Below are 14,290 nucleotides of genomic sequence, written 5' to 3'. Positions count from 1 at the left end.
GTATCTGGACTGATTCCCATACCACCAATAATAAGCATTTTTAAACAACTTGTTCATGCTCTAAGGTTTCTTACAGAAGCAACATGATGAGTACATTACTTGATGGGTTTTAATTCAAAAAGAGATGAGGGCAATACCTAGCTAAGCTTTAGCAAACTTCCAGTGTCAGAAACTACCCCAGAGTTCCACCAAAATCTTATTTCTAACTTCAAAGTTTAGTCCTCAGCAAACATAGCTTATGTTCACACAATATAATGTTAAGTTTTATATTTATGCAACACCAAAAAGACAACAACAATCTTTACTTTTTATGAGAAGCTTCTTGTAGTCCAGCTTTGACCCTTACTCACTCTGTGTTGTCTACTGCATAATGGAGAAATTTCATGACTAAACTTCCCAGAGTTGAGTGGTAGTGGAAATGACAGTGGAAACTATAAGATTAGTTAGAAATGTCAAGCCCAATGATGAAGCACCAAATGCTTTCATTTTTTTCAATTTTGTTAACTGCAGTATTGGATCAGCTTTGCACTGAGAAAATAACGGATCTATTTCTGACAACTGTAATAACTGGGGTTCGTGAGGTCTATCGCAGCTGTGAGATCAAGTGCTGGAAAGTCAATGAGAGTTTATAAAATGTTTCGATAACTGTTAATAACATAAACTGAGGGGGAAAAGTTACCAAAGAGAGAGAAAAGAGAGAAAAGAGAGAAAAAATAATCTAAGAACAAATTATTTCTGCCTGTGGATACAATAAAAGGACTGTACTGAAACCACCTTTGGCCAAATAAAAGCAGTGTGGAAATGAATGAACTAAAACTGGTGTGTTGGAAACACAGTCTGTTCAACATCTGTCCTTAATCACTGACTTTTTAATGGTTGTTAAAAAAACAGATTGAAAGGAACAGGTGGACACAGAATTCAACCATCAGGAAGGCAAATAACTATTTTTTTCACTCCTGAGACTTCAGCCTTTGATTGTGAGCCCTGAACTCACTTCCCTCAGGGTGTTTCCAGAGTGGCTCATTGTAAAGTTAGCAAAATCCCCTTTCTGATTTATGTGAAGCCTTCCTTCTCTGTTATTTTCCCAGGATGCAAGGGAATGACTTTAGTGATAGAATGCACAGTGAATGAGTTTCAGCCTTGGATGCTAAAAATCATGGAAAAAAAAAGAAAAAAATTATAGTCCTCCTCTGTTATCAGATATCACTTTCTGCATTTTGTGTTTGTTTTCTCTAAAAAAATACTAACAAAATTATCATCTATCAAAGAACTGAAAAACAGAAATAGCCTTGTTTGTCCTATGTCCCTCTGACAACAAATAAGACTTCAACTGCTAGATTCTTACTCGAAAGGTCTTTGGGGATCTACGGACATAGTTTGCAGTTTTGTAATCAAGTTTGTTTTTTTTTTTTTTTTTCAAAATAATTATTTCTTATTTTAAGAAATATTGTGTTTTCTAGATTCTGTGAAACAGTAAATAAGTACAAGTATCTCTCTATTTGAAATCTATTTACCACCTGACACACCATTACAATGAAATTGCCATATGAATATTGATAATTCACTAGTCTTAGATATCCTTTTGGAATAAATACAGTTGTATTGAAGTTCAAGTATAACTGGGCAATCCAGTGCGACTCCAGATCTCCTCAATCATACCATCAAACAAATTGCCTTTCGTGGGCTGTGGCACAAGGTCTGAGGGGCTAGCAGAGATTTGGCTGAGGAATAAGAGGACATCAGACCACATAAACAAAGAACACTGTTGACAGTGCAGCAGCTGTTGCCCAATCTACATTCGTCCATTCCTGGAAAAGTTTTTACCTTTGCTTTACTTGCCAGAATACAGCTGATGCTGACTAGTGAATGTTGCTCAGAAGAACCACATTTTGCTGTAAGAGAACCACAGACACTGTGCTTCCCTCGTGACTACTGATTGAGAATGTAGTTGAAAAGCAAGTTCTCTTTAAACAGCCCTATGATAGCATAAAAATATTTTTTAAAAAGTGTTGTATACTTACTTTTATTTGAATAGTGCAAATCACTGAGGGTCTTCCAGATCATGTCTAACCCAGTTTCTATGGGTTAAAGGAGATGTCCAGTTTCTCAGCCTAAAAGGTTATCACGGTACATGAAAAATGCCTCTTCTCTTCACATGTAGTGGGATTGCAGCACCAATACAATCCAAAATGAAATTATTCTAAAATCATATGATCCTGTCAACCCTTAAGTAATTTCTCCATGAATTATTTACAACTTTCTGTTCCTTGGACATGTTCCCCACTACCTACTGAATACATGATTCAGGTTATTTCACCTTCCTTTTGCACCATTATGCACTTCCCACGGTCTTGCCACAGTCTCTTTCTTAACTCATTCAAATATTTATTATGTTTCATTTCAGACAGAATTCATTCCAGGGTATATGACTCAACTTAAGATTTTAATTATAGGTCAGCAGGTAAAGTTTAAGAGTTTTGAGTCAGATGCATCACTTGGTAATATTTACATCACCCAGTATAATATCACATATTGGTTTATATGAATACAGGGTTTTCTTTATTATATGAATATATGGCTTGTCTTCTCTTTAGATGACACGATTATTTAAATGCTGAATTAACAAGGATTAACAATAAAGATATCCGCATTATGATAGCTTACTATATGGTTGAAGAGAGTTCCATTGGCCAGTTGTTCAGCCATCATTCATCACAGCGAGATAGCACTGATATTTACTGATTATTGAACCTTCCCCAAGCTGGATATACATTATTTCCTTACCAGCTGACACTATGATATATTTATTTATTAGTACATTTGTATTCTGAAACTAATGTTATGAGGTGATTTTGGTTTCATATTCCTGAGAGCATGTATGGCTATAAAATGCAAGTACTAACCAGTCATGAATTGTTAACTTCTTAGTGTTTTTAAATCATGGTGAAAATTTTTTCACTGAAATTATTTTACTTTCCTTTTCAGCCTCTAATGCACAAAATGTATGAGATTGTTTAGTAGCAATAACTAAACTCCTTATTAAATGCTTTTATTTTAAACATTACTCTTCTGGATGAGACACTTGCAAGTTATGGTAGAGTCACATGATTTAAGTAGACTAAAAATAAGGAAAAATTATTCCTTGCAGAATGACCAGCCACTGTCATACCTGAAGTTTATTGATAGTATTATCTCCTGTATATAAAATTCTACAGATTTTTGTTCCTAACAATATAAATTAATTTTACATCATATTCTGAGAACAGAAAAAAAAGTTGTGCAGAGTAATCTCCGAAGACCTTTGAGGTGCACATAAATGGAAGCTATTATCTCAGATCAAACAAAACAACATATTGATTCTCCACAAGAATTCCAATCTTTGATTCAACAGTGCACTCGCATGATGGTGCCATAGGAATACACTCATTCATGGATAGGGAACCTCAGACTTTTCCATCTGGCTGAAATGAATATTATAATTGACAACTTCATTTGTAAGAAAGAAAGGTAAAGCAGCAACCAACTGATTAAACACAGAAGGGATCTATGCAATTTGTAACGCAATTCAGATTATGCTACAAAGACCATCTGAATCTAAAACTAATGTACAGTGGGAGCTCAACGAAACCATTCACCTAGAAAAACTCTTCTGTGATAGTTACTGGCTTTATTCTTAGTCCTTCTTTTAGTTTTAAAAGCAAGAAAGAGGGGATTTGCAGTTAGCAGGAGAGGGACTGTCTTTTTGTAGGTAACATTTCTGTGCAAGAAGTAGCATTCATAAAAAAAAGGAGACATTTTTATTTTTTTCTTAGGAAAATTGCTGGTATTTCTGTTTTCTCCATTTTCCTAAGAACTTCTAAGCACCGCTGTTCCCATAAGAATGGGAACTCTCCTTATACCTATAACACACAGAGATATGCATGCATACACAAATGCACATCTGTTTATGCTTGATTGTTTATGAATAATTTCAGATAAACTTTAGGTAAGTCAGGAGTACTCCTATTCTAAGCACTTCTGGGGCTGTGTAGTACAAACAAGACCTTTTGACAAATGCTGGAGTTAGGCACTACAAGAAAATGTGAGGAAAGCACTGGAGAGGCTCTTTGCTTAGTCCAAAGAAAGTTAAGGAAAACAACCAGAGTTATCCTTTGCCAGCTGTTGGGAAAGGCCTGGAAGGAAGAATATGGATATGGAGACATTCTTAAGAGTCATGTAATATGAGAGCCACAGTGATGAGAAGGAAATAAATAACAATAATGAGTGGATTGGACAGTTAAGTCCATTTGTGAACCCTGTATTAAAGCACGATGGTAGAAGTGTCAAGGATGATAGAAGCAGTGACCCTTTTGTGTGTTGTCAAATGTATTTACTGTCACTGAAAAGCCTGTCCAGACAACACAAGAAGGTCTTTACTTTTTTTTCTTAGTGAGGATTATCCAGGTGGATAATGGATAAAATACATATGAAGGTTCATTGTCTTTTGGAAAAATTACCTTATTACTATGAGAATTCCTTGTGACTTAATAAAAATGGCAGCACACATTAATTACTCAACAAGAAAAACACACAGTTTGATCATTCTCAGCGTATGTATAGAAAAAGGATGGTAGCTTCAACAGCAGAATACTATCTGATGGTTTAACACATTACCACATTAAATAACCTAGCACATTATTAAATAGCCTTGAATTTTAACTTTCCCATTCCTCCACCCTGCTCCCCAGAATCTAAATTTTTTACATTGTAATCAAAATTGTGGCTAAAAAGAAGAAAACTCTGAGTTTGAAAAATATTTTTTTATTATGAGAGCATACGGTTTCACCTTTTTTTCCAACCATCATTTTACTGTAAAATTTTTGTCCTAACACATATAGGAAAAGATAGGCAGATCTAGAACTTGAAGGAAATAATAATGTAATGCAGTTTCTAAGATAGAATGATAATAATCAAATTTCTTTTCAGTCATTAAAGAATGAAAGATTTTCAATGATCATAAAGTAGCAGAACATGGAAATGAAATTTGACCTACAGAATATATGGAAACATCGTTTGAGAATGAGAGACATTAAAGTATATCATATAAAAAAACCAGACAGACTGCTTTACAGAGGAGGGAGAGATCTAATACATATGGAGGTATTTGGATGTTTAGGTGGCACTGATCTCTTTGAACAGTTGTTACTCACTCTTCTCTAGGTGAGTGGCTGTCAGTCAGAACATCACTTCTGGTCCAGAAGTCACTTTTGAACTATTCCGATATACTTTTGACATATCGGAATAGTTCAAAAGTAGATAATGTTGCAGGTTCCTAAAACTCATTTTGATTCATAAGTAATGGAATACTTTACCACACTTTTGCTTAGTTTTTTTGTAATAAATAGACATTTCAAAAATCTAGTTGAGGTAACTGAGTGACAGGTTTACACAGTTAGGAAAGGATCTTGGAAGATCACCTCCTCCCAAACCCCTTGTTAAGGCAAAGCCAATGTTCAGTACAGACCATGCTGCCTTGGGCTTTGTCCAACTCACTCTTGAAAATTTCCTTAAAGCTGTTTGAGACATCTGTGATATGAACACCAGTAAAAGTGCTGTGAGAACTCCTTGGACATTTCCTTCGGTATTGATTCAGAAAAAGATTACCTCAGAGCTACTTCAGCAGGGAAGTTCCTCTGAAATTTTCCAAGGGATGTAATTGTAACAGAACTGCAATGACACTTTTCTGGTCTAGGAAATGAGAATAGGTTAACTAGTTCTACTATCTGTATTTGTTTATGAATCAGTGTTGAACACACTGGTGGTGTGGGAGAAACATTCTGTTAGACACCTATATTTTTTCTTTGATCGCTAGAGTCTTTAGTAGGGCTCCTATTTGGAATTACAGAAATATTCACAGCTTCTATTTTAGCAAGACATGCTTCCTGCACTGACATCACTCATAGTCCACTCGTAAGTACTTTGTTAAGTTGTTTTGAATCATAGGCTAAAATTTTAGGGAAGCAGTTCTTCCTTAAGGAAATGAACAAAATAAATATTTATAAATAGTAGACAGATGTTTGATTTGGTCCTCCTTGGCTTTGATTCTGTTAAGAAATGCTGTGCTACACCATGAAAATGCAGGACATAAGTTGATTATATGAGAAGGAATTCATAATACATTTATGCTACAGATAGAGTCACTTTCTCAGACATATTATTTCTTCTTAAAGTACGTTTCCCCTGACACATGCTAGAATTAACATCTATGAAAAATTAAAATTGGTAAGAACATTTTTTTTGTGACATGTGTGGCATCACCTATGAAAGCACAGCAAAACCCAATCATTTAAATGATTTTTCGTCTTTGTGGGACATGAGACTATATCTTCATGAAGAATAAAAATTTATGCAAGGTTAAGGCAGTTGTAATATTTCTTGTCATAGCAACACATAAACAAGTTTTGATTATAATTTTTTCATTGCTTTTTTTTTTCATTTTTTGAAATAGATATTGACACCATTTTTAGAAAATGAAAGAAAATAATTACTCGTATAAAATGGAAATAATACAAGGAAAGGGTTGAATTTTTTCAAGGATTTCACTAGTTTATATGAAAATTCTTGAGAGGTGTTTAATTGTAAGACTATTTCTTCACATATGTATAGTTCTAATATTTTTTTCTTCTGTATAAACCTTAAATCTATTTCACCTACAATTAAACTCCTTGAAAGCATGAAACTATAGTCTAATGCTTGTGCTTACAGGAAAGCAGCAAGTAATGTGTAGAAGACATGAGAATACTAGAACTGAGGAAAACCTACTCATTTTCAGCCTGTGGATTCACACTTCCTATTATCTGGGTGATTTTGTTGTTTAGTTTTGGGGTTTTTTTTTAAACCTGGAAAAATCTGATTTTAGTTTTGAACTGGGGAACAGCAAAATTATGAAATGTAGTTGCAGTGTCAGGGGGTGTAACTATAGAGACTGAACTACCAACTTAGATACTTGCTTTAAATTTTCTTTATCTAATTTATGTTAGAGAAGGTTACACTTGTGAAAAGAGAATTCTTATGAACAAGACCTGCAGTTCCTGTTCTTTAGCTACTGAGATGGACATTCAACAAATTTCATCAGGAAAACCTGATGAAATACTGAAAAACCTGATGCACTAATACTTATGTTTGCAACAGTGAAATGGTAATTCTATTTTCAGTTCAAGTGGAGCCTTATAACTGGATATTCTATTCAAGAGTTTCTCAATCTTTTTTACTCCTACATCTTGGTATATGCAATCACACTTTCCATGACCCTACAGTCAACTCTTTCCAGCAACTCATCCTCAGATTCAGAAGTGCTCCAAGTTATTTTCTGTTTGTTCTTCAGAGACACAAAAATAACACCCATGACCCCAACAAAAACACTGTTCTCTGCTTTGGTCATAGGACTAAGCAACTCAGAAATTTAGATCTGATCTACAAAAAAAAAATTGGCAGACTAGATGAGTTAGAGGAAATGCTGAAATATTTCAAGACTTATCTCCTAAAAAAGCAGAGGAAGAAGTGTGAAGATCAAACAGATGGAGGTTGTCAAAAGCCTTTATTAATGTTTGATTTTATGTGTCACGCTATATGAGGCACTTACACACTCAATCTTTTTACTGTTCCAGATATACATTAGATAGGATCTGTGTTGTCTGGAAAGGCTGATAAACATAAACTACCCTTTGTAATTGCAAGAAAAGAAGTAGTAAGACTTATTACACAGGAAATAGATTTATGATGCTGCCACAGGGCACATTACAAAAAAAAAACCAGGAAAACAAATGAAAATTAAAGGCCAGAAGATGATGACTTTGTTGTCTTTCAAGGTTTGCTCTCACCATATGGCCTATCTAACAATCTACGATTGTTTTTCCCTTCCCAATTTTTTATTGTCCCTTCGTGTTACACACATAAAATTTTAGGAAAATTAACCACTGTCACTTTCTGATAAGGTGGGTTTCAAACATAAAACAAAAAACCTTTCAGTATTTTCTCATTTGAAAATAATACTAGCTTCATTTTGTGTCTAGACCCTTATTTGTTTTCCAAGAGCTGCCAAATAGTGTCCAAAATAATACCTGAGTGTTTCTTACAAAACAAAAATGTCTGTCTTAATGCAATCAGAACTAAATCTTACCGCTACATCTAAAATCAGGTTGACAAGATGAGAAAAGGCCCTACAGCAGGGGTGATAGCGGCTCTTGTGCAGTCTGCATACTCCCCACCATCTGACTATATCCAGAGGACACATAGCAAATATTTCTATGCCAGCCCCCCTTTGCTGCCCAATTCCAGCTCATTCAGCTTCTTCCAGAGCATCCATGTGACATGGGTAGTCCAGGTCTCTGAGTGATGGGGGTTGTTTCAAGTGCTGGCCATGGGGTGCACAGTGTTCCCCTTTTCAGCCCTTCTTATTGCTTCCTGCTTTTCTTCTTGGCTACTGATACTGTCTGCCAGTACCACAGAATCACAGAATTGTTTAGGCCAGAAAAGATCTAGATCATCAAGTCCAACTATCAACCTAGCACCACCACCATGTTCTCCACTAAACTGTTTCCTCAAGTGCCATATCCACATGATATTTAAACACTTCCACTGGGTGGTGACTTCACCACAGTCTGATCCAATGCTTTACAACCCTTTCTGTGAAAAAAAAAATCCTAATATCTGATCTAATATAATCTAAACCTCCCCTGGCACAACTTGAGGCTGTTTCCTTTTGTCCTGTTGTTTGTTATTTGGGAGAAGAGACTGCCCCCCCTGGCTACAACCTCCATTCCAGTGTCCCTTGAGTCTCCTTTTGTCCAGGTTAAACAACCCCATCTCCCTCAGCCGTTCCTCACATGACTTACTTTCAAGACCCTTCACCACCTCTGTTGCCCTTCTCTGGACACGCTGCAGCACCTCAATGTCCTTCTTGTAATGAGAGACCCAGAACTGAACACTGGATTCCAGGTGTGGCCTCATCAGGGCCGAGTACAGACGGACAATCACTGCCCTGGTCTTGCTGGCCACACCATTGCTAATACAGGTCAGGATGCCATTGGCCTTCTTGGACACCTGGGCACACTGCTGGCTCATGTTCAGTATTATGAGACTAGGGAGCCCTGGATCCAAAAGATGAAGGAGCAGAAGAGTTTCCAGGACTCTGAGGAGGCATTACAAAACTTAAGCTGCCTAACTGAGCTGCATTTCCTCCTTCCCCTTTCATACACAGATGCAGGGTAAAGGATTTCCAGGTCCCTATCTTGCCATTGAAATAATAGGAGCATGTGATTAGCAACAGTAATGAACATGTTTCCCTATGTCTTCCTTCCTGGCATTTTAGATGTAGGTGTACATGCATGTGTGCTGCATGGGTATGGGCATGGGGCAGGAAGAAACAATTTTGAAGGTTTTAAGAGACCTTCATGACAATAGACAGAAGAGGTCAACGAATGGACAATTTTCACCCTTCCTTGGCTCAGCCTTTTCCTCTGCCTTGTGACAGCGATAGCTTCTGACAGCAGCAGATAATGTAGGTGCTACAAAAAACCAGCCTGGAGCACCGCCTCTGCTCTGCCTCCTGAAAGCAGAGCAGTGACTAGCTAGTGACTAGCTTCCCCTGCATATTCTTTGAGTGTATAAGTAAGAAAGACTAGAAGCTAAAGCTTGCCCATTTTGCTCTCAGTCAGTGCCTGTGGGAACATTACACTCTATAAAGCTAAGCTCTGTGAATCTGAAATACATATTCAACCTTCAGTAATATAATGGTTCTTTATGTTCTTCTCAGCATGGGAAAAGCTTCATGAAGAGGAAGCTGGAGTTTAATAGAGAGCTGTTTTGTGTCATGGCATGTTCTCATGAAATGGTAAGGAATTTCTCTGCACAAAAGCAACTGCACCTCTTGAATCAGGCATATCAGAGAATCAGGCACATTAAGACTAAAGATACAGAAATTGTTGGCTACAAGCAGGCACTATAGTGCTTTGGGAGTTTCACTGCAGATCTTAGGACATGGAGGTTTCACGAGTTCTCTCTTATGATGAAATCACAGAAGAATGGGAGGTTGGATCAGCTCTCAAAACCTTTCTTCTCAAATAAAATGTGGGAATATTTCACAGCCTGAGGTGTGTAATGCAGGCCTTCCTTCACTGACCACTGATTGCATGTATGACAGCATGAACAAGAGATCTTTTATTTCCTTGTATATTATTTGTTATATCACTTCTTTTTGTAGAATGAGTGGTCATATTTTGTCCAGAATTAATAGAAAATATTATTAATTACAAAGGATCGAGACACTGTGCCTTGTTGGATGTCACTTATTACATAAACACGGACGTTACTTAATGCTTTTGGTATAAGGGGATCCACACTTGTCTGGCAATAATGAATTATGCAGTGTTAATTATAATAATTCTTACAGGTTGTAGTGACAGCTTTTAACGAAGGAACAGCTGATCTGCTGTAGATGCATCAGCTGCCAGACTGAGTCAACTTTCAAGCCACAATGAGCTGATGAGTCTCGTTTATGTGCCTGTGTGTATAAGTAATCAAAACAAAAACAGTCAGAAACACTTATAAATAGAAATGGCAACATTGTTCATAGCTGTAAATTCCTGCTCATGTAGTGACTCAGTTGGTAATTTGTTAGGTGTTTCTAGGTCTTGTCAAATGCCAGCTAGTATAATTGACTACTATTAGCACTGTTTGCAAAACAGAGTTATTGAACTAGTTGAAGGATTATAAAACAGGCTTTATAAAAAACAGGTGAGAGACAAAAAAGGCATTAATGCTCTCCTAGACAATGTTCTTATATTAATCTTAAAATATTTAATTGATAAATACAACAATACCAATGACTCTGCATGCTTTGTAAATTAGATATAGATATACAGCTGATTTAGCTATATGTATCTCCCTCTGTTAAATTTGTATCTCATCCACTCCTGTGTAGGCAGCACCTGTTCCAAAGAATGTCATGTTATACATGACTTTTAAGCCAGAGACATATTTTCACACAATCTTATAGCACAGTGAAGAGGAAAGATAAGAAGCAATCGATTTAACTAATGACTTCGTCAGTTACTTCAAGCAAAAGAAGAATCTAGGAAGGGAAGTAAAAATCAGATTGCTAGAGATAACACAAAATTACATAGGTAAGCATGTGGAAACAAAATACCAAGGCATAAACCTATGAAATCAACAAGATATATCACCATTACATAAGCACAGCATGCTAGCGAAAGAGTAGAAAAAAAGTCCCTGCTTATTACCCAGCAGAGAAGAAAACTACTAACATCTAAGAAAACCTGTGCATTTTGTGCCCTTTTGAAACTTGCCTTTTCAAAATTCTCCACCTATGAGCACCGGCTTTCACAATTTACTTCACACTCGTGGGATAAGATCTCAGCTTAGAGCAAGGTGAAAACAGGTGTGAATATATTTTGTTAAGATAAGCTGGCCATGATTAATTCTAAAATATTTATGGAAATGGCTGAAATAAATACATTCATTGGCAGTTATTTTTTAAAATTCATAGGGACAAGAGGTTGACCCTAAGAATGGTAAAAGGAAGTGAGCTGGAGGATTTCATAGGGATTTTACAGATTACATTCCACAGCTTCATTGTGGACCACGAGTAACCTTGATACAAATAACTAAACCATTTCCAAGTAGAGATGAGACTGAAAGATTACAGGATTAATAGCTGTTAATGCAGATTTGTAAAAAATTAAATGCGTCAAATCAGTATATTTTTATTCTACAGTGGGGTAATGAAGCTTGTGGATAGAATGGAAACCCAGGAACAGAGAAACGTATCATAGCACAATAAAAACTTTGACTGACGTCCGACATAATACTCTATAAGCAGGTTAGGGAGATGTGATGTAGACAAAATTTATTACAGGATGTTCTGGACAAAGTCTTCTACAGTGTGGGTGTAAATCTTGTTGAAACTTGTAATTCAAAGGGTAGCTATCCATGAATTACCACCCACAGTACAAGAGGTCTGCTCAGAATCTGGTTTTACTTAAATCTTGTCATTAATAAATTTGATACGAAAGTAAAGACAAGTTTATTAAATGCACACATGATGGAGAAACAAGTAAGGCTGTAGGTATGTTGAAAAAAAAATTAGAATTTAAAATTACTTTCATAAATTGCGGAAATGATTCCACAAAACAAAAAAAATCAATAGTGAGAAATGCAGTGTACATTTCTGCAAGTAAAAGATGAGAAGCAATCTGTTAAGAATCAGTCCTAGGGAAAGAAATAAAATATGTGAGCATAAAAAGTTTACTCTCAGATGATGATTTTTGAAAGACAGCACAGTTTTAAGCCATCCATGTGTTTATACTGCACACCTGTTACATAGTCCTGTTCTCCATATACCAGGAAAGAAGGAGAAATTTTAATATGAACTATGTACACAGTATTTTAGGGAGCATAAGATTTAATTTGGGGTATTTAATGATTTTGAATACAGTTCAGAAAAGGATGAGGTCCTCTCTATGGAAAAATAATGCCAGAAAACAATAGTTATCTGGGCAATAATTCTTCTTTTCTATTGCTTCCAGAAGCAACCACTTCTTTCATGGGTTTTTCAAAATGTACCTGCAGTAGACCTCGTGGATATTTTGACCTTTAAATTGGCTGGCTGTCTCAGCACGAGGGGATGGAATTTAGAAGTTATCTCAATTTGTGAACTGTTAGGAATCTTCAATGAAAAAAACATCACCAATTTCTAAGAAGATATGTTCTTTTTTGTGATGAGCTAAGATGCAGTACTGATTCTTTCCATGGCAGTTTTAAAGGTTTGTAGGCTGTAACAGCCTATGCCATGCCATTCAGAAACCATTTTCATTCATCCGTGTATTTTCTTATATAGAATGCAGGATGCCTTTATGATGTAATTCTTGGAAAGGTCAAAATGGCTTTAAATCCCATCTCCCCACTCTCTTTCACTGTTTTGAACTCTAAATCAAAGAAGTCTATCAAATTCACAGTTCATTCAAAAATTTGAGTACCTCAAGGTGAAGGAACAGGTCTGACTTGTGTCACTTGGAAATACAACAGAGAAGCTGCCTCTGAGAAGGGGTTGCGGTGTATGAAGTATCTTGACAGGCTTTCTACAACAAGTCAAAATTTTTTAATCAATCAAAGTTGAAAAAAAATGTGCCCTTTGGTTGGTTGGTCTTTTTCCTTCACATAATGGTTTTTGTATCCTCTTTCTGTAAGAGAAAAATTATTATTGAAAACTGAGTTTTTTTCTATAATTTCTGATTCACAGCTAAAGAACATCATGTGAAATGAAGTCTCATGTGCAACTTGTCACATAAGGCACTACAGCAGTAAAATTACCAAGAAACAGCTCAAGAAGATACCTTGGGAAATGTAGAGTGTAGCAACTAAAATATTTTGGCTTACCATTTTTTGCTGAATACCAGGAGTTCTGTAAAGAATATGCAGACTGTCTCAGTTGCTGTTGTAAAAAAGATGTCAAAGGAGCACTAAAAGATCTGAAGTTTATTGCTTATTTTAAAAACCCACAGGACTGGAGTTGTTCTTGAGTCTTCACGTTAAACTATTATATAATCCAAGTTGCTAGTTATTTATTGTTACCAGGGGTGTTTTTGTTTTAATATCAGTTCATTTCTTCTACCAGTAAAATATTGTGTAAAAATCAAATTATTTCTCTGTAGCTGTTCCTCTCTTCAGAGTCTGTGAAAAACAGACTCTATTGCTTAGAAGAATACTGGGTGATGTTATCCTCTAAATCCTGTTAATAAATGACTCAAACAGAGAGGACTGGCTTTAATTCTCTTTTTTTTTTTTCCTTTCTTTTTTTTTCTTTCTTTTTTTTTTTTTTTTTTTTTTTTTTTTTTTTTTCTAGATCAGTTTTCTTAAGAAGATGACCTCTGGTTGCTCAAAGATAGTGTTAATATTAATAAGTAATGTAAGGTTATGTGGAAGGTAAAAGTTGTGGGAAATGCAAAAGGTATGTGACACCTGTAATGTAGGTACATTTCTTAAAAATATTGTTGAAAAAGAAGACGGAGAAAAAGTAATAAACCCCACCGAGATACAGAGACCCTAAGGAACAAGAGATAACAGACAATTTCTATGACCAGATCTCTCAGCTCACCCACTGAGTAAACACAACTGAACAAATCACTCAAGGCCTTGGAGTGGTTCCACCAGCTTTTTATAACTGATAAGAAGGGGTGCAGAGGGAGAAAATAAAAGAAGATCACAGGTCTCACAGGAACAAAGCAAACTTATT

The sequence above is a fragment of the Empidonax traillii genome, unplaced genomic scaffold, assembly GCF_003031625.1.
Source record: "Empidonax traillii isolate 1590-97213 ecotype Southwest subspecies unplaced genomic scaffold, ASM303162v1 scaffold249:size1902748, whole genome shotgun sequence".
NCBI classification, from domain to species: Eukaryota; Metazoa; Chordata; class Aves; order Passeriformes; family Tyrannidae; genus Empidonax; species Empidonax traillii.
The sequence above is the reverse complement of the archived record's forward strand: the minus strand, read 5'-3'. Positions refer to the sequence as shown.